Source organism: Neofelis nebulosa, chromosome 9, assembly GCF_028018385.1.
Source record: "Neofelis nebulosa isolate mNeoNeb1 chromosome 9, mNeoNeb1.pri, whole genome shotgun sequence".
NCBI classification, from domain to species: Eukaryota; Metazoa; Chordata; class Mammalia; order Carnivora; family Felidae; genus Neofelis; species Neofelis nebulosa.
In genome coordinates this window covers 123,412,724-123,434,212 of record NC_080790.1, presented here as the reverse complement: position 1 = coordinate 123,434,212, position 21,489 = coordinate 123,412,724, and the positions used below count along the sequence as shown (strand labels likewise).

At 41.5% G+C, this 21,489-nt stretch overlaps 1 long non-coding RNA gene across 1 annotated transcript; it reads right to left on the bottom strand.

Moving 5' to 3' along the window:
- Nucleotides 1–1,568: 1,568 nt before the first annotated feature.
- On the bottom strand, nt 1,569–17,291 carry LOC131485779 (uncharacterized). The gene is made up of 2 exons (XR_009249011.1): nt 17,194–17,291; nt 1,569–2,081 (listed from the first exon to the last, which is right to left on the bottom strand). It is a non-coding gene; the product is annotated as an uncharacterized LOC131485779 (long non-coding RNA).
- Between the last annotated feature and the right edge of the window lie 4,198 nt (nt 17,292–21,489).

The following is a 21,489-nucleotide window of genomic DNA, read 5'->3' as shown; positions in this document are numbered from 1 at the left end:
TTACTGATGAGAGGGGTGCCTGGGTGGCTCAGTCGGTTGGGCGGTCGACTTCGGCTCAGGTCATGATCTCGCGGTCCGTGAGTTCGAGCCCCATGTCGGGCTCTGTGCTGACAGCTCAGAGCCTGGAGCCTGTTTCAGATTCTGTGTCTCCCTCTCGCTGACCCTCCCCTGTTCATGCTCTGTCTCTCTCTGTCTCAAAAATAAATAAAACGTTAAAAAAAATTTTTTTTAAATAAAAATAAAAAAAAACAATTGCTGATGAGAGTGTAAACCGGCCCCATCCTTTGGAGATCAGAGTAGCAAGCTTAGTGCGCTCAGAGCTACACGTCAGAGCGTTTCTCCTTTTGGGTGTCTAGCCCAGGACTAAGGAACTACTCTCAACAGCTGCGCCCATGGAGATGCACTCAGTGTTCAATGCTGCCATTTATATCATAAGGTGGAAACCACCTAAATATTTCTCAGAGAAACTGGCTTATTCACACAACACTTAAAGTAAAGGGGCTAGCTTTTGGATAAATCTGAAGAACACAGTCCAGGGTGTGGGACGTGGGATGGGGGGCGTGGGGGAGGGGAGCAAGTCACAATTGATAGGTACAGTAGATACCAAATCTGTACGTTTTGGAAATACCACCAACGGTTTATACTGTTAACGAATTCAAACATATGAACAGAAGTACAAACCCAAGGGAGGAAAGATACAGAGGAATTTCAGAGTTCTGGTTACCTCTGAGAAGAGACGATTAGGGAAGGAATGAGGAGGGTAACTATCTTGGCAATATCTTTTCTTAAAAAAAAAAATTATGAAACAAATATGGCAAAATACATAAGACTCTTATACCTCACCAAAAAAATAAAAAGACAAACAAACATGCTCTTATACCTGGATGTATATATTTTTAATTTGTGTGTATTTCAAATATTTCTTAGAAGTTAAAAATAATGCACTTGAAGCCCAGAGAGGCATCAAGGAAAGGAGGAAGAGGAAAGGGTGAGGAAATTGGCAAATCCTTAAGGGTGGTCAGTAAGGGCCTCCCTGGCAGGCAGATTCTGATAAAGAAGTCATTGGTTAAGCAAGAAGAAGTGTTACATAGTGCAAGCTATGGTTTCCAGAGGATGTGGAAGGATGAGAGTGTTGAGTGGCTTCAGAAGAAAAGCTGAGCAGGGTTTTCTGCCTGGGGAAAGACGGGGTCTGATTACCCGCATGCCTCTTCGGTTGCTACCACTTGGGCTGAACTCGACTGTTTTTATCGAGGTCTTTATTCCCAGCAAACATGCTAGCCAGGGTCTAAAACCAGTCAAGTTCAGCACTTCAGCATTGTCAGATTGCAGAACCTGCCACTTCGTGGAACATTATTATTCTATACAGTACAATAACAACAGGAGATTAACAGCAGGCTCAGAGAGGTCAAGTGCCTTGCCCCGGGGCACACAGGAGGGCTTCTCTGGCATTCCCACTCTGATTCCAAAGGTTTCCCTTCCCGGACACTATACACTTCCTCTTAGGGTTCAAATGAGCCCTTTGTACGTTTCCTATGTCCTGCAACAGATCCCAAGCAGTTTGCAAAGGGTTGTGGATAACTTTTTTTTTTAATTTTTTTTTCCCTGTTGCCAGAATTAGACATGATTTCGAAAATAAGGATAAGACATCATGAATGTCCAAGGTATTGGGCCTACAAGTCTGGGTGTAATTTGTAGGTCTAATATGGAAGTAATGATGGAGTCTTCAGGGCTTGGCAGCAATTGGTTTAAGCTGATCTCAGGGAGGGACTTCCTCTTGGTGGGGACAGATATCTTCTTGGTCCCCAGGTGAAGACCTCATACATCCCAACTAGCAAGAAGACTCAAGCACTGAACCCCCTCCATGGTAAGAGTCCTTTTTGGAGTTGATGCTGGATTTTACGGGCCTGGAGAGCAGCTCTCTGCATTCTGCAGAAGGACATCACCACTGGTTTGATTCAAGGGTGGGAGCTATTCCTCTTGGACAGCTCCAGTTCCAGGCCAGTGTCTCCTCTGCCTCCCTGATCCTTAGTCTGGTCTGACAAGATGGGCTCCAGTTCCCACCTGAGCTTCAGTGATTGTAACTGCACCATTAGGAAGGAAATCAGAGATCCAGTTAGAAAGCTAAAGCTAAAAGAGAACCAACAGCAGCAGCAGCCACCACAAAATTCTTCAGCGTCCTTTATCCTGTCAGCCAGCTCTAAAACTCAGCTGAGACAGAAATAATCCACCCCCTGGTGTGGGTTTTTACTGTGTCTTGCTATTTGGTGTCCAGGCATTGCAACGAGTCAAGAACATTGGACTACAAGTAAAGAACTTGGCTTCTAGTCATGTCTCTGCTCTGGGCAAGGAGCTGCGTGAACCTGGACCTCAGTTTCCTCATTTTATGAACTTGGTGATTTCTTTCTCTAACTTGATTTGCAAGATCCCTTTAAGTTCTGATTTTTAACACTTTGAGCACCTACTATGTGTTGTAGGTAATGTAAGTGAACAAAGGGATGTTTATTGTATGATCTAACAGCCTGTGATAGATAATAAAGCAAGGGGTAAACTGGGCACTGGAAAGCATGGCAGTGGAAAGGCAGATCTCTAAGGGCTGGAGGAGCAGGATGGACAGGACTTGGTGAAGGGTGGGTATTCCAGGTAAGGGAAATGACATCAGCCCATACCTTCTCAACAGCCCATGGATTTGTTGGGCTCTTTCAGTGGTAAGTCCCAAGACCCCAACTCAAACCAGCTCGAAGGAAAAAGGGGTGGGGGAGATTTGCTGAAAGAACAGCTGCAGAGACACGGACTTGAAGACACAGGACAGAGCCGGAGACTTGGCCACCAGGACTCTGTCTCCACCTTCTTAGTTGTGCTCCATTCAGAGGGCCTGCATGTAACAAGGTGAGACAGGTGGTACAAGGTCCTGGCTGAACCACAGTCTTAAAACCTGCGATCCAAGGAAAAGAGAATGAACTTGCTCTCCAACTTAGAAAAATCTGGAGAGTAGTTCTGAGGGCGGGATTATCTGAATCTGCATTACACATCATCACTGTGGGCACAGGAATGTGGGGGTTACTGGGATTCCCACAGAGCCACATGAGCTAAGACAGGAGCGGTTCTCCAAAGCAAGCAGAAAGTGCTACATCAGGGGAAAAAAAGGGGGGGGTGGGGACAGAATCTGGGCAAACACCAGTAACTAATATAGCACTTCATATCTATGAACCCAATTTTACAGAGGAAAAAGCTGAGGCTCAGGTTAGGTAACCTGCCCAAGGTCACATGTTAGAAACTGGCAAAGCCAAACACTAACCCAGATCCATCTGGTCAAATCTACTGCCCAGATCTGTTGTTCTCTCTTCTGATTTAAAAAGCTATGCATGCACCTATTTTTTTTTTTTTTACTAAATGATATCTTATTTTTTTTAAAATGAAATTTATTGTCAAATTGGTTTCCATACAACACCCAGTGCTCATCCCAACAGGTGCCCTCCTCAATACCCATCACCCACCCTCACCTCCCTCCCACCCCCCATCAACCCTCAGTTTGTTCTCAGTTTTTAAGAGTCTCTTATGTTTTGGACCTATTTTTAGAATGTGGACAGCATGTTAAAGAATGAGAATGGTCATCACTAGGCAATAATCATCACCAAAATGTTGTGTTTTCCTCTCGGCCGTTTTTCTTTGTATCTATGATAGATATTTGGCATGTGCCCTTTAATCACCTGAGGTCTTGAGGAATCCGCCAAGTACAGCCAAGGGCCATGGCTTCGGTAAGAGCAGCCCAGATCCCAACAGACCAGACCACCCATCCCCCACTTGCCGTGAGTGTTAGCTGATGGCTCACAGCTGCCCCCACCCAGATGCTTGGGAGGTTTCACCTGCTTCAGGACCCCACCAGCCAAAGACTGACTACAGCTGAGTTATAAAAGCTCGGCATCCTCTCCCTCAAGGCAGAGAAAGCTTGTTATGCTCAAGCTTCCTATAAAAGCAGGTACACTTTAGTTGAAAGGGCATCTTTGACTTCCTTTCCTCCCCTGCCTTGCTTTTATCACCTCCTTAGAGGTGTCCCTCCACTTCTTGCTGCTCAAGAAATCTCATCTAGAGTCTGCTTTGCAAGAAACCTACTGCAGGTTAATGACTGAGAACATTTTAACTGTGCTAAGACCTGGGTTCTAGTCACCTGCCTTTTGAAGATGGATGGGCCATTAAACAGCAGGCCAAACCAAGCCCCAGGGACCACCAGCATTCACCTCTCAACATGGCTTTGTGATTTTCTGTTCCTTTTTATCCTCAAAATAACTCTTATGAAGTGCTAAGAGCTCTGTTTCCTGGTTTAAAAAGCCAATTACTTTATACATTTCTATAGCATGTATTTATAGAATCATTAAGGCTCTGAAGAAAAACATGCATTATTCAGTTAAATTTCACTGCAGTTTATGGGAGGAAAGTATATGCTGTAGTAGAAGTCTTAATTTAAGGATTCATGAAGATTTTGAATGGATTGATTATCATAGTCCCTCCATTCTGAGATATACAATTTAATGTTTTTCGAAGTCTTAGAATCAATGAATACATTTAGTGAATGTTTTTTTCCCCTCCCATCCCAATCCCTTGAAATCCTATTAAATATTTCCTGTGTATTCATCCACATGAATTCTAGAATTACCTCATTGGATTCCAAGACATTGCCCACCTACAGTGAATAAAATTTACAATAAAATTAACTCAAACCTATAAATTAATCTGGGCAAAAAAAAAATGACATCTTTATAACATTGAGTGTTTGTAACCAGTACTATGGTATGCTTTCCCATTTATTCAAGTCTTCCTTTATTCTTCCCAATTGATCACTGTCAGTTTGTCCGTGTAAATCCTCTACAATTGTTATTAAAGTTAGTATTTTGTATTGGCATTGTTAATGGGAATCTGAGTTGTTTTCCCTCATATCTTCTACTTGGTAATGTTAGTCTATATAAAAGCTGTTTTTAATATTTCTTAAACATTTGGTTAACTTATAGATCTATCCTATTAGTACTATTAGTATTTCAGATGATTATTTGGGGTAAGCTGTACAAATAATTGCATCACTTGTAAATAATGTCTCCTTTTTTCCATTGTTATGCATTTTATTTCTGATCCATGACTCATTATATCAACTAGCACCTCTATAAAAATTTTAAATAGAAATAAAAGAAATCATTGGAAATGACTCTGGTATTTTACCACTAAGCATGAAATTGAGTGTTTAATATACATATTTTTCAACATGGTATATACAATGTGTCTCCCTTAAGTAACTGAAGAATTTCCATCAATGATGGGGTTGAGTACTATCAAATGCAACTTTAGGCATTTATTAAATCAGACTCAGGTTGATGTGTGAAACATACTTTACAATTTGGACTAAGTTGGACACGGGGTTAAATGTCCGTTCTAGTGTTCACCTTGGCCTTGACCAGTTTATCTAACCTCTCCCTGCTTAGTTCCTTTAGCTATAAAATAACAACTCATAAGGTTCCACAATCACTAATTAATTAGTCTTGCTTGTATGACATGTCTAACACACTGATGATCCCACAATAGATGTTCAATTACCCACCATTTCCAAAGTGAATCCTACTTGGTCATGGCATATCATTCATTTAATATATGCATGGATCTAATTCACTGGCATTTGATTTAGAATTGTTGCCTTGATCTTCCTCACTGTGTGCCAAATGGAAACATCTTATTTTCTGTGTATTTGTATCACTTGGAAAAAAACTATGCCTTAAAAGTTGGAAAGGATACACTTATATTTTTATAATATATATGCAGAAAATTGCATGAAAGAGTGCATTCATAAATATGTTTGGATACAAAGTGTTTGAAGACTTATTTCCAATTTCTGTTCAATGTCAATGGCCATCATTTATTGGACAATTATGGGCCAGCACTGAGCTAAGCCTTTCACGTGCATCATTTAATATCATGGTCACAAAAAACACCATGAAAGGACAATTTCTCTTCCCACTTTATGGATATGGAAAATGAAGCCAGAAGAGGCTAAGTTGTGTGCCCAAGGTTACACAGTAAATGACAAAACAAGATAAGTCTAAAACTAAAATAAATCCTCTTATATACTAAGCAATGATGTATTCATTGAAATGAAGAAAATCTCAACTGATCTAATCCTTTGTTCATTTTTGGCAATTCATATTTGCTCTCAAAAGCATGCATTTCTAACAAAATTTGAGATATATTAGAATTCAATTGTCTCTCATATTTTCTTAGAATATATAATCTCCCCCACTGTCCACTTATTCCTCTTCTAGCATAGTCCTAATTTTATACATTTATGCTAGCTTTCTCTCATTTATAATTGCCAGAAGTTTATTAATTCTACTGTCATTTTGAAAAGACAGCTCTTGGACTTACTCGTCATTTTTATGTTTTTCCTGTTTTCTCATTAGTTTCTGATTTTATCTTTACTATTTTCTTTCCCTGATTTATTTGAATTAGTTTTGAATTCTCTCTTATTTAAATTGAAAATATTAAAACAGGGGCACCTGGGTGGCTCAGTCGGTTAAGTGTCTGAGTTTAGCTCAGGTCATGATCTCAAGGTTGGTGAATTCGAGCCCCACTTGGGGCTCTCTGCTGTCAGGGCAGAGCCCACTTCAGATTCTCTGTCTCCCTCTCTCTCTCTGCCCCTCCCCTGCTTGCACACACACTCTCTCTCTCAAAAATAATATAAACATTAAAAAAAAGAAAATATTGGGAATGCAAGCTGGTGCAGCCACTCTGGAAAAGAGTATGGAGGTTCCTCAAAAAACTAAAAATAGAACTACCCTAAGACCCAGCAGTTGCACTACTAGGTATTTATCCAAGGGATACAGGTGTGTGTGCTGTTTCGAAGGGACACATTACCCCCATGTCTATAGCAGCACTATCAACAATAGCCAAAGTATGGAAAGAGCCCAAATGTCCATCAATGGATGAATGGATAAAGAAGATGTGGTATATATATACAATGGAATATTACTCAGCAATCAAAAAGAATGAAATCTTGCCATTCGCAACTATGTGGATGAAACTGGAGGGTATTATGCTAAGTGAAATTAGAGAAAGACAAAAATCATATGATTTCACTCATATGAAGAAAATAAGAGACAAAACAGATGAACATAAGGGAAGGGAAACAAAAATAATATAAAAACAGGGAGGGGGACAAAACCAAAGTGACTCATAAATATGGAGAACAAACTGAGGGTTATGGGAGGGGTTGTGGGAGGGGGGATGGGCTAAATGGGTCAGGGGCACTAAGGAATCTACTCCTGAAATCATTGTTGCACTATATGCTAACTAATTTGGATGTAAATTTTAAAAAATAAAAAAAAATTAAAAAAAGAAAATATTAAAAACATAACTTTCCTTCAAATACACCTTTAGCCACTTTCTTTTTTTTTTTTAAGTTTATTTTGAGAGAGAGAGAGAAAGTACATGTGCTAGCAGAGGCCGAGGAGCAGAGAGAATTCCAAGCAGCATCAGGGTGTATTCAGCACAAAGCCAGACATGGGGCTCAAAGTCACATGAGACCATGATCTGAGCTGAAATCAAGAGTCAGATGCTTAAGTGACTGAGCCACCCAGACACCCCTGACCACTTTCTATGAGCTTTTAAATTTAGGACTCCTCTTTTCCTAATTTTCAAATAATGCCTAATTGTCGTTTTGATGTTTTCTTGGACCTAAAAGATATATGGAAGATACTTTTATGAAGGATTCAGAATTTTTCATTGACATTTTATACTAAGTTTAATTTTTATTTTATTTCATTCTTATCAGAGAGTTTAATCTTAACCATTTCTGATATTCAGATTGGCAGGGTTTTGTTGTTTTTTTTTTTTTTTTCATAAACTAGCATAGGTTGATTGTGGTAAATACTCCATGAACAATGACTATTTTTTTCTCTCCATTTTCAGAACACAAAATTTAATCCAAACCCATGAAACTGAAATCAATGTGATTAAATCACCTATATTTTTTTCTGTTTTTTGCCAAAGACTATGTGATGGTTTTCCTATTTTGTTTGGATTAGGGGTTTGAGGTTTTGGTTTGGGGGAGTTTTTGGTCTGTTTATTGCCCCAACAGCTGAAGCATACAATATATGCCCATCAACGGTGATTCTGGATCATGTAGAAATGGGATCACTCTCTGAATATCAGGGGTGTGTGTGTGTGTGCGTGCGCGTGTGTGTTTTAAAAAGACTATGCAGAGACTCTAATACGATCTTTTAGATGTTTTATACCATTAGTGCTGAGAATCACTAAGCATAAATTAGTATCATAGTATTCTTGTGAATTCTACCTTTTACCAATATAAAATGACTTCCTGCATCTTAACAACTGCATTTGCCTTGCACTATATTTTTCTTTTCCTGGTATTAATATTGCCACTCCTATTCTCAGTTTCACTTTAATGGTTTTTTCCTCCTCTCCCTTTTAGGTGAAGCTTTGACAAATAGCTGTAATTGGCTTCTGGCGCGTTTTGAACCCAATGGGAGAGGAATTGTCTCTGAATAGGGGAATCTAATCTAGCGCCATTTGCTGTCACTGATGTTTGGCTCTCACGTATGTAACTGATAGCTTTAACTCACATCAGTCAAATCAGCTTTTAACTTAATCAGCTTTTTGTGATAAAACGCTTCCTTCAAGTTTTATGGGCCAGTCCTATACCTGTTTGTCCTCGCGTCCATCCCTTGCCCTTGTCCTGACCCTGCAGGGCTGCATATTCCCGTGGCTCTCATAGGCTGGCTCTAGGCTACGTTTGGCCAGTGGGAGACATGGGCAGCAGAAGGAACAAGAAGTCAGCCTATCTCCCCCACCCCTCTCTCTCCACTCTGCCCTCTAGATCTCCTTCCCTGTTGTCACTGTCCCCTTTCTCTGGGCTTTTCCTCTGCATCCAGAAACAGCGTCTTAACTTTGCCCTCCTTAACACTAATCCTATCTTCTGCAGTGTTATTTCTTTACTGCTTCTAATGCAAGCTTTATTAGGCTATTGAGTTTCCATTTCTTAATTTTTATTTCAGATCATCTCTGCTTGCATCTAGCAACTCTTTTAATCTTACTGTCTCATCTGTCATTCCGTAAATCTCAGCATTCAAATTTACTGAGAGCACCAAGAAGCCTCATTGTAGTAAATGGTGTTAGTGACTTTTCCATTTTTTTCCCCAAAGGTTTGTTCTTCCTTTGAATCTAATATCCCCCATCTTATGTCCCAGAAAATCTTCAGAGATCTCTTGATTTTCTTACTGTTCGTGCTTGATAAAGGAAAGACCTACTCAGGTGTGTGCCAGCAGAGAGTCTGGATGGATCTTCTTTATCATTAGTATATGATAATGACCAGAATCCACATCCAGACCTTAAGCTAAGGGCTGCTTCATATGTACAGACTCTTAAATTCCTAAGAGTCTCGTGTGCATGCTGGACCAGAACAGATTCTCTGACTTCACAGCCTGGCCTTCTGAACATGGAGAAGGGAATTGATTCCAGGATAACTTTATGCAACCCTCTCCTCGGGGAAAGCAGTACACAGATCTCTCCACTAACCAGTGATCTCGCTCTTCCTTCATCCTTTCGGCTTGACAGACTTCTGCCATGATCCCTTCCATCTTTTTAATTTCTCAGGAACTGTAGTCCCATGATGGCTAAATACACAGAGGGGATAATAAGGAGTGGTGGAGGTCAAATGGCCTCAGAACCAATCAACTTTTGGGTAAGAAGTAGAAGTTTCCCTCCTTTTTGTTCAGAGGAGACCCTGTGTCTTTGAGGTGGGAAGTAGACAGAAGCAATAATTGAACATCTCCTCTCATGTGTCTCCTACTCTTTTACCCAAGAGTATCATCCTTGCTTTACTAAAGCAAAAATTCCTCCCAAAGTCTAGAATCCTTGTCATTGAAAAGCAGTGGTGTTTTCCTGAGTACTTTCAGAGGAAGATGGTGGAGGAAAAAGAGAAGCCAAGTGCCACACAGGTAGACGCCACCTCAATTTGGAAATCCCATCCATGTTCTTTGAAAAAACATCTCCTGGGGCACCTGAGTGGCTCAGTTAAGCGTCTGACTTCGGCTCAGCTCATGATGTCACGGTTTGTGAGTTCAGGTGTCGCGTCGGGCTCTGTGCTGACAGCTTGGAGCCTGGAGCCTGTTTTGGATTCTGTGTCTCCATCTGTCTCTGCACCTCTCCTGCTTGCTCTCTCTCTCTCTCTGTCTGTCTGTCTCTCAAAAATAAACATTTAAAAAGAAAAACACATTTTCTTCCCCCTCTCCAGGTTTTCCTGCCTGGTCCATGGTGTCCCTATCCAAAGGGGACATCAAGACATTACCCTCTCTGTACTCTTGCCGCCTAACAGGTCAGTATCAAACTGCCCCAGGTCTGGAGGCCTCATGCCTCCTTTTCCCATGGCTCCTCTTCCAGCCCAGCCCTTCAGAGGATGGGGTCTGCCCAAGCCCACTTCCCATTTCTCTATGCTGCTGTTCCCACAACATATCATTAGTACTCAAGGGGACTGTTGTGGAGTTGCCTGCTAATTCAGCATCCTGTGATGTTGACCCAGATTTGGATAAAAAATAAACAGAAATATTAAAATAACACTCCCGTTTCAACTAATTACTATGTCAGGAACCAAGAGTTCATACAACAATAGGAACAAAGATTGGATGTGAGCAGAAATTTTGCAATTTATTATGACCTACAGAACACATTATTTTTTACTCCTCACCATACAGCCTCCTAAAATTGCCATTATGTGCTTTAACACGTACTTAATTTTGACTTATGTTTTTCGTGACTTGGGTGTGTATCCATCTTCCACTTAGGCTCCATGTTCACGTAGGACAAGAATGGTGTCTCGCTCATCACTACATCCACAGTACTGAGTGTTCAATTCTCCCCCAAAGGAAAAGCTAGGAGCTAAACTGATTTGTTGGGTCCCATAGAGTCAAAACTAGCATTTATTATGTCTCTTAACCTGGAAACACAAGTGTCCCTAAATAGAATGGAAGCAAAATAAGAATTGGGTGAGTCAGGATAATGAGTAATATTAGAAGAGGAGCTAAGTGACTATAAACAATAGCCAAAGTATGGAAATAGCCCAAATGTCCATCGATGGATGAATGGATAAAGAAGATGTGGTATAAATATACAATGGAGTATTACTCGGCAACCAAAAAGAATGAAATCTTGCCATTTGCAACTACATGGATGGAACTGGAGGGTATTATGCTGAGTGAAATTAGTCAGAGAAAGGCAAAAATCATATGACTTCACTCATATGAGGACTTTAAGAGACAAAACAGATGAACATAAGGGAAGGGAAACAAAAATAATATAAAAACAGAAGGGGACAAAACAGAAGAGACTCATAAATATGGAGAACAAACTGAGGGTTGCTGGAGGGGTTGTGGGAGGGGGGGGATGGGCTAAATGGGTAAGGCAGTAAGGAATCTACTCTTGAAAGCATTGTTGCACTATATGCTAATTTGGATGTAAATTTTAAAAAATAAAAAATAAAAATAAGAGGAGCTAAGTGTAGTTTCTGAAACAAGAATGAAGATTTTAGGGCAGATATTGTGGACTACACTATAAGCCAGGGTATCTAAGAAAATGGAGCAGAAACTGGAAGACGGAGCTATTGTCCCTATTTAGCTTGAAATGTGAAATGTGGACAAACAAGCTATATTTAAAAATTTTTTTTAATGCTTATTTATTTTTCAGAGAGAGGGAGAGAGCACGTGCACACACATGAGCGGGGGAGGGGCAGAGAGAGAGGGAGACACAAAGTCCAAGCAGGCTCCAGGCTCCAAGCTGTCAGCACAGAGCCTGACGCGGGGCTCAAACTCTGAGATCATGACCTGAAGTCCCACACTTAACCGACTGAGCCACCCAGGCACCCCTAAACAAGCTATATTTAAAAAGCAGCCAGAGTGAATGTGAAATAGACAACTGATGAATGTTTAAATGTGCACAACCAAAATAAATTACAGAAGGGAATATAACCTTCAATCCTCTCATTCCTCTGCCAGAAATTCCCTTTCCCTAAAAATGTTATATAAAAGTTATCCTGTACCTAGTAACTGCAAACAAAACAAAACAAAACAAGGCTTGGTGTGTAGGACTGAAATTGCCCATATGTGTCACGTCAAGACCCACCCCTCACTTCTGTCTGCCATCTTGGGTGACTCCCCTTTCTGAGCCCAGCTTCCCCAGCTGTAAAATGAGAATAACACTACCTATGTTACAGGGCTTTTTAGATTGCATCGCATATAAAGTATCTGGCACGCTGGAATCATTCAATAAGTGTTCGTTTGCGTCGTCTTTCATCAGAAGCCCTCGTGAGCCTAATGAGAGTAAAGGAGAGATGCTTACTTAACAATTTGGACCAAAGTGACTCTGGTGAGCTGACGTGCATTCTTGATTTCATTATGTGCCAGAGGATAAAAATGAACGGTCCTCTGATGGCACCCCAGCCCTCGCAGCTGCCTCTTTGCTGAGGGATTTACGTTCTGCGTGATTAGGCCTGAAATGGACAGGAAGCTTTATTGTGCTAGGCTGGCAGGGTATGGAGGAGCAAATTGATAAAGATGCCTGGGTCAGTGGCAAGCTGGGTGGTTCCTAATTTATAGAAACACATCGAGAACCATTACTCAGGCCCTTTCTTCCTGCTCCCATCTCCCCCACCCCTTCTACTAGACCCTTCTCTGCTCCTCTTTGCCAAATGGGGACTTATTTATGGGAGGAAAGAGGATTTACTGATAAGGATAAGGCATCAGCCAACCCACAGCCAGTAAATTCCCAGAGAAATAACATCTGGTAATTTGCCTTAATACAGCAAACATTTGTTGAACTCTCTCTGCCAGGTGCGTGGACAGCAGTGATGTGGGGGACACACAGGTTAGATCTAGTCTCAGCTCCTTATGCATACAGCCTCTCTAAGCCTCAGTTACCTCCTTGGGAAAAAAATGGGGATGATGCTAGTTTTTCTTGCACAGAGAGTAAATGCTCAATGGAAATTAGCATTTATCAATATCGTCCACCCAGATTTCCAGACTCCAAACCTTGGCATCTTCCTTAAAAACTCTTCCCATTGACCAAACCAAGGCTACAGATGCCAGGTTTACAGAAAATATCCCACCCCTCTCAGGACAACTGTGCTAGTTCATCCTTTCTCTGGACTTCTGCTTCAGGCAAAGGGGAGGATATGGGAGGGGCAGGAAGGGCACTAACATTCATGGAGAAACTCCTTTGGGCCAAGGTGTAGTAATTTTAGACCAATCCTTTTAGTAGTCTCCTAGTGAGTCCCTCGCCTTCGGATCCACACTTTCCTTCAGTCCTCCAGATCAACCAAGATACATTTCTCAAACAAAGTTCTGATCCTACTGGGGCCTGATTAAAATCTTCAAGAGCTTCTCATTGGCTGTCATATGAAGGTCACAGTCTTTGGTCTGACAGCCAAGAGTCTTCATGATCTGCTCCCAAGTAAACCCAGGTCCCAGGTAAACATCTAACTACTCTTCACCACCAATTCCACAGTCTACCCAGATTGCTTACGTTCCAAGCATTCCACTCTCACATCATCTTTGCTTTTATTCATGCAGATTTTTACTGATATTGCATTGAATGTCCATATTAATCTGAGAAAGACTGACTTCTTTAAGCTATTGATTGACTCTTCCCATTCAAGAGCACAATACGTCTCTTCACTGATTCTGGCCATTCTTCATGGCCTTCAGTAAAGTTTTATAATTGCCTTCACATAAATCTGGCATATTTCTAAGTAATCCCAAAGAGTTTTATCTTTTTTGTCATTGTGCTATTACGAATGAGATCCTTTTATATATTACATTTTCTAATTACATGTCTCTGATCAATAGGAATGCTATTTTTTCTTCATGTTCATCCTGTATCCGGACCTTATTGAACTCTCTTATTAGCATCAACTGCTTTTAGCTGAATCTCTTGAATTTTATAAGAAAGCCACATCATCTGTTAATCATGACTTTGAGTTTAAACAAGCATGGTAAATTTATGATCGGGCTATCGAGGCACCTCACAAAGCCCAGGAGCTCAGGAACAAGCGGAATCAGAGTCTCAAATCCATGAGAATTCTGTCCTTCCACCTGTCTCTAATGCTGAACTTAAAATCAGCATTTTTATGTTAATTTATTTTTGAGTGGATTAAAGTGTACAATCCTTTCCTTGTTGGTTTGCTTCAATTACTTTATGCATTAATTCAAAAAATCTTCATGTTATAAAAACACACATATACACATACTTAGCTACGGATTACTTTTTAAAGACATTTTTCAAAATAGCCTGAAAACTCAAACAATATAAAACAAATTTGTTTTTTCCCTAAACACTGCAAGATAAATAAGTGTTGCACATGTAGCTAGAGTCTATTTTTTATTGTATTTTTTTAAAATAACAATACAGGAAAATTGGATCTTTTTTGGTGCACAGTTCTAGGAGTTTCAACACATATATAGATTTATATAACCAACACCACAGTCAGGCTACAGAGCAATTCCAAATAATTCTTTTGTACTGCCTCTTTTTAGTTAACACTTCCTCCCATCCCCAACTCCTGGCAACCTGTGACCTGGTCTCCATCGTTGTAATTTTGCCTTTTCCAAAATGTCATATAAATTAACCCACACAGAAACGGGAACCCTCTTTCACTGTTGATGGGAATGCAAACTGGTGCAGCCACTCTGGAAAACAGTTCAGAGGTTCCTCAAAAAATTAAAAATAGAACTACCCTATGACCCAGCAATAGCACTGCTAGGAATCTACCCAAAGGATACAGGAGTGCTGAGGCATAGGGGCACTTGTACCCCAATGTTTATAGCAGCACTTTCAACAATAGCCAAATTATGGAAAGAGCCTAAATGCCCATCAACTGACAAGTGGACAAAGAAGATGTGGTTTATATATACAATGGAATACTACTTGGCAATGAGAAAGAATGAAATCTGGCCATTTGCAGCAATGTGGATGGAACTGGAGGATATTATGCCAAGTGAAATAAGCCAGGCAGAGAAAGACAGATACTGTATGTTTTCATTCATATGTGGATCTTGAAAAACTTAACAGAAGACCATGGGGGAGGGGAAGGGGGGGAAAAAGTTACAGAGATGGGGGAGGCAAACTATAAGAGACTCTTAAGGACTGAGAACAAACCAAGGGTAGATGGGGGTGGGGGAGAGGGGAAAGTGGGTGATGGGCATGGAGGAGGGCACTTGTTGGGATGAGCACTGGGTGTTGTATGGAAACCAATTTGACAATAAATTATATTCTTAAAAAAATTAATCTGTACAGATAATGACATTTTGAACCTTCCTAATATTTGTATGTTTCTTTTTTCTTGTCTTACTGCTTTGGCTAAGATGCCATTAGATTCTGTTGGTTTATTTGCACTTCCCCAACTAGACTTTGAGATTCTAAAGAGTGGGGATGGTGTCTCCTTGAGCACCTAGGCCAATTCTTAGCCAATGTATGAGTTCACTACATGTTTGTGGAATAACACATCAGGGCATAGTTGTCAACGGGTGGGCTTCCTATAGGGCCACCATTCAAGCTTCCCACAACACCAAAATTATTTTCCAGGAAAGGAGTACCTTCTAGTGCCTAGATGGGTCGTAGGCCTGGAAATAAGTTCCCAGGCCCATTTTTGTTAATTAACTCATCAAGACACAAAGGGAAAATCCCACTTATTACATGCTCACTGTGATACATGCAATTGTCAGCCTCTAGTTAGAATTAATTACCTAATGTGGGTTTCAAATTTGAAAGACAAAAAGCTCTACCTATGTGCTCATTTGGTGTCAATTATTATGGAAACCTGTTTCAACCCAGAGACTCACTCAAAGGGCTGAGGCTCTCCCTCCCATGTAGGATCAAGAAGATAACCAGTGTGATGCTGGCTGACTATCAACAGGGATCTCTTGTTATAGCAACATCTTGGGGAGAAGAGAACTCACACTCATGGTTCTCCAGGATTTTTATCAATGTTTCCCTCTTAAGAGAACTTCGGTGGAGAATTCAGGATATCTTAGCAATCCAAGACCAAGAGTTCCAAGTTCAACAGGCAAATGGAAATAAAATTAGGAGGGGCTGGGTCTGGAACCAGATGCCCCCATTCAGTGGGGCAGCAGGAAAATTACTCCCAACCACTATCTACGGAAGGGTCTCTATCCTTCCTTCGAGACTGCAGGATGATAGCTTCTTATACTTGCCAAAAAATGAATAGAACAACCTTCTTGTCTTGAGAGATATTTGTTACATTTCACACAGATATTCCACGGAAGCATATCATATTCTGATCTGGTACTGGCCTCCCATAATGTGTGGGTATTTTCCCCCTTTGTTCCATAGCCATTGATGGATCTGGATCCATCTACCTATCTAGACCACAGCCAGAGTGGGAATCAGAATTCACACTGGGGCCAGCTGGGCAGCCAGTTCTAATTTTCACAGCTGAAATAAGTCCTACTTTATCATTCCTGTAAAATTCTGCTGCCTCTTGCTCATTGTTTAGTCAGGGCTGGTAATACAGCTGGTCCCTTAACAAATGCACTGAGGATAGGTTAATGATTGATGGCAATAATTCCAGAATCAAAGATTTACTTCTACCCTAACCTCAGAACCATGAAAAAAGAGTAAGACATTTAAAAGATAAATTAAAAAGTTAAAATGATTTTCAAAATTCAGGTCCTCTATTGGCTAGACTTAAATAAAAGTCTAAGCTTTTATCTGGACAATAAAACGGGAGAATGGGCTCATTTTTGCTTCTGTCTCTCAGCAAACCTATTTCCTTCCCTTGGGCTGGGTCCTACCAAATCTGGACTGATTTCAACCGGAGGTAAATCTGTAGGCAGGGACCCCGGGAAAAGATTACAGCATACATAGTAATATGCACTGAAATCACCTGGATTTGATATTGAACTGCAAATACTGATTGGTAGGTCTGAGGTTCTTTGTTTCTGAAGAGCTCCCAGGTGATGGTGATGTCATAGACCACACTGTGAGTGGTCATGTGTATTAGTTTCCTATTGCTGCTATAACAAATTACCATAAATTTAGTAGTACAACATAAATCTATCTCCTACAGTTAATGGTGGTCAAAAGTCTGAAAATCTATCTCCAACAGCAGTTAATGGATGTCAAAAGTCTTACAGGACTAAAATCAAGGTGTCAGCCAGACTCTGCTATTTCTGGAAGCTCCAGGAAAGTATCCTTCCTTTGCTTCTTCCAGCTTCTAGAGGCTGCTCACATTCCTTGGCTTGAGGCTCTGCCAACAATGCCAGCATTCCAACCTCTGCTCCCATTATCACATCACCTTCTCTGATTGTGATCCTTCTGCCTCCCTTTATAAAGACCCTTGTGATGACATTGGGCCTATCTGGATAATCCAGGATTATCTCCTGATCTCAAGATCCTTAATTTAATCACTCTATAAAGTCCCTTTTTGCCATGTTAGGTAACATGCATAGATTCCAGGGATTAGGCCATGGATGTCTTGGGGAGTGGGGGTATATCATATTCTTTGTCCACCAGGGATTAGTAAGCCTGAAGGAAATGGTTAAGGATATGGTGGTTAGGTGGTTGATGTTTGGAACTGGTCTGGGTTCTCACAATGACTATGGGCTGCAAAGAAGCAATATTGGGAGTTCCTATGATTTGAGCACATGGGTGGACAGGTTGTGATAGCTTTCAGGAAGTCTGAGAGCAGGTACTGTGGTTTGGCTGAAATTAAGACAGGACTTCAGGGACTGCAACAGAGCTCAGGCAGGGGCCAGTTCAGACCAGCTCTAGAAGTGACAGAAGCTTAACTTGCTTCACATCTCATTTAAGAACAGAGAATTGAAAAAGCTCTTGGCTTCTCTTTCTCACTATCCCACCTCCCAGGAGACCTGCTTCTCCAGCCCTAATTATTACCAGCAAAGAGGAACCAGTTGGCAAAGTGTAAGTGACAGGAGCCTTGAGGGAAAGTGACCATATCAGCTCAGAGTTCCTAATGGCCAAGAAAAGGTTGGACACATACCCTAAAAGTTAAAGAAGCTTTCAGAAAGTCCAGACAAAGATTGGCGTAGGCTGTGACAGAGAAGATGGGCAGTTCTCAGAGCCCCAGTCTGATCATTTGCGGCCCTGGAGAGAGAGGTAGAACATGTATAGATAGGGATCTCCCCAGGGACTGTGGGTTTTTGAAGGTCAAGCAAAGATGAAAACTTGGCATATCACCAAAGGGTGGCTGGCATGAGGGTGATACTAACTGGTAAAAATGGATGGGGAATCTAAAGCCCCAAAGAGCTGGGGCTACAAAAAGTGTTCAAAAACAAGATAAGCTTTCATAGTTTGGTTTAGAAGACCAAGAAGATCAAGTAAGGGAAGAGGTCTGATCTTGGGTCTTGTGGGGGATATTCTCTGCTTACCCACCCCTGCCCCCAACTCTCTACTCTGCCATGAATCCCTAGAGAATGAATGATCTCTATGGACTCTATCACCAAACTCTCTCTCTAGTTTTGGCTGGGCTTGAACAATGGGAGACATAGGCAGGAGACAGAAGGGTAGAAGTAAAGAAAAGTCAAGGTACTCATTTTCCAGTTCCCTCCCTGCTGGACCAGAGTGGGCCATGGCTGTATTCTCTTACTCAAGGCCACGGCCCCTGGCAGATAGCCCTCTCCTAAAGCTACAGCTCTCTCTTGGGTACTGGCAACTGCTCCCACTAAAGACCTTCTGTGTTCCACCAGCTCCTGTTAGTTTCCACTCAATTGGCCTGCCCCTTCCTCAAAATCTCTTCAATGAGCCCTCTGAGGGTCCCTCTGTACCTCAGCACAGCACTTGTAACCTGCCTTGTTCCCCACCCACCACACTTCCCTCTTTCTGCCCTACTCCCCTTCTCCTCCAAGGCGCTCAAGCTCCCTGTGTGCACCCACCCCCCCCCCCACTCCGCACTCCATACACTTGCTTCTCCGGGTGCCTGTGTTCATGCGCAATATGTCTACACTGGGACTCATTAAAAAGGAAACAAGTTATATTCAGAGCTTGAAATTTTTCCCCGGTTGGAGAAATTGGCAAAGTCTAACTTCTGGAAAACATGGAGAAGAGATTCTTCTAATTTTATAATTCCATTTTGCTTGGTCATATTCTGTTTGGGTCTCTGGGGCACAATTAGCTACAATTACCTATAAGGCAGAATTATCCTGAAATAGTCCTGAAACCCAACAGTCATGCCAACCACTGGAATGGAGGCTCTGGCTCTGTATATATAAGTCATCGTTTTCCCCCCAAAATAGCCCTTCCTCCTGTATCCATATTGATTGGCTCTATCTACCCAGTGACCTAAACCAGAAACCTGTGGATCACCTAGACTCTTAAGAGCCCTCACTCTCCTGCGACGCCTGGGTGTGTGGCTCAGTCATTTAAGCATCTGACTTTGGCTCAGGTCATGATTTCTTGGTCCATGGGTTCGAGCCCCACATCAGGCTCTGTGCTGACAGCTCAGAGCCTGGAGCGTGTTTGGGATTCTGTGTCTCCCTCTCTCTCTGCCCCTCCCCCACTCACACTCTGTCTCTCTCTATATATATTAAAAATAAACAAAATTTTTTTTAAAAAAAAGAGCCCTCAGCCTCCCTCATCCTCTATAGCTGATGAATCATCAAGTCCTGTCCAGTCTAACTATACAAAAATCTCTAATGGTTCAACCTGCTTCTCCAGTCCATTTCTCCTGCCTGCTTCAGGACCCTATCCATCAGTGCTCTCTTAGATTATTGGAACTGCTTCCTGTTTCCTGACTCTAGTTGTCATACATACCCCCTCCAGTTATGTATACCAGCTGCCACTTAAAACCCCCAAAATGCTCAACACCCGCTCTCTATTCAAGAACCTTTGGTGGTTCCCTACTGTCCAGAAAAAAATGACCTGAATTTGGAACATGCCCTTTGAGTCTCTTTGTGATCTGAAACCCTGCCTATGTGTCTGTCAGAGACTCAAAATGGATAATGATGATAATTCAACATTTAACTGCTGGCTTTTTTGCCATGCTCTGTGCAAGAACGTTACATGGAACCTCAAGTCTCAGCTCAGTTGGAGGTCTCCAAGGGATCCTTGACTTCCAAAAACTTGCAATAGGCTGAGTTCTGATGTGTCCTCTCAATTCCAGCATCCATGTACCCCAAAGCTCAAATTAGAAATGCTACTTAACTGTCAGAGAAAATCCAGGTCCCTTTCAAGAGGGCCATGAAAATGCAGAATAATGTGGGGGTAGATATCCTAAAGCAATTAGTAAAAACAAAGACAAACCATTATGTAAACACACAACTGTTTAGTTCCATGCATATTGCAGTGAAGATACTGAGAACAAGCAGAAGGAATCGAATCCAAGTTTTTTTTCTGCCTCTTCTCCCAGTTCATTCTAATTCTCTTTGAAAATTAGGCTTCCATATGGTTAATACTAGGTCTCTGTAGCATTAAGAATCTGCAGTCTTAGCTCGTTAATACTCATTAACAGGAAAGGCTCATAATAATAACCCTTCGCGTCTGTGCGGCCCTTTATGGTTTTAAAGCCATGCCATATGCATTATCTCATTTAATCGTCTGTAATCCGTGGGATACAGGGTCCAGCTAGAGGAGTTCATTGATTGAGGAGGAGGATACCCCCACTCAGAAACCACAGGAAAGGATGGGAAGAAGACCAAGGGTGTCTAATATGTAATGAGATGTGATGGCTAAATCAGTTCAGTGTAAGGCTCTGATTTACAAAATATTTTTAAAAAGAAATGCTGTCAGTGCTGCTTGCCAGAGAATAAAGGAACAGGAATGGATTTAACAGAGGACTGCCCAGAACAGACCCGGCTTTAATGAGCAGATAAAAGCTAATTTATAATGAGCACATCAGAGTGTGGCCCATCCAAGACTGAACTTGGCTTCTTTTGAAACAATGTACTTGAAAGACCACAACATTCTCAGGCTGGGTTAATATCATTCTTGCCCTTGGCCTTTATTTTCACCACAAACCAAGAGGGATGTTCTTGCTTGTGCAAGGTGGGCACCCACATTCACGCATAACACAGTACGATAGAAGAGGAGATTTAGAGTAGAGCTCTGGAATCCCAATGACTTGTGCTCAACTCCTTTGAAAACCCTTCTCCTTCAAAGATACACCAGCTCTTTCAAGCTTGGGTTTCCTCATTTGTTAAAAAAAAAAAAAATACTCCTTATGTCATAATGTGGCTGTGAAAAATCGAATAATCCAAATGACAATTCAACAAGTTAGCAAATCCTCACCTAAGTTTTCCTATTAGTATTACTTGTGTTTAAATACAGACTTCTGTGTGCTTGCTGGGTCTCCAGTGTAGCAGGATTCTCACACAGAGAGACGGACATGGAGACTCTTCTTTCCAGGAAGCAGCTTTATTCGTGCCGGCAGGGACTCAGCAGGCTAAGACTCCAAAACTGCTGAGTCCTGAGCAC